The following is a 223-nucleotide window of genomic DNA, read 5'->3' on the forward strand; positions in this document are numbered from 1 at the left end:
TGCCGAGGAAGACTCCCCGTTACTGTCCTTTTCCCATTCACCCAGGTGCACATCGTCACCTGGCCGTTGCTTATCAGGCCACACAGCTGCTGTGATGTCAGCACCCAGACCTGTATGGAAGTCCCATCAGTACGAACGTCTCTCGGACCGCACTGGGGCATCCATCGGGTACTGTAGAGCGGCTCACGGTTGCCTGGACTCAGCCTGCAGCCATTTGTTCTCA

This window comes from Lipotes vexillifer, unplaced genomic scaffold, assembly GCF_000442215.2.
Source record: "Lipotes vexillifer unplaced genomic scaffold, Lipotes_vexillifer_v1.1 scaffold695, whole genome shotgun sequence".
In the NCBI taxonomy this organism is placed as follows: Eukaryota; Metazoa; Chordata; class Mammalia; order Artiodactyla; family Lipotidae; genus Lipotes; species Lipotes vexillifer.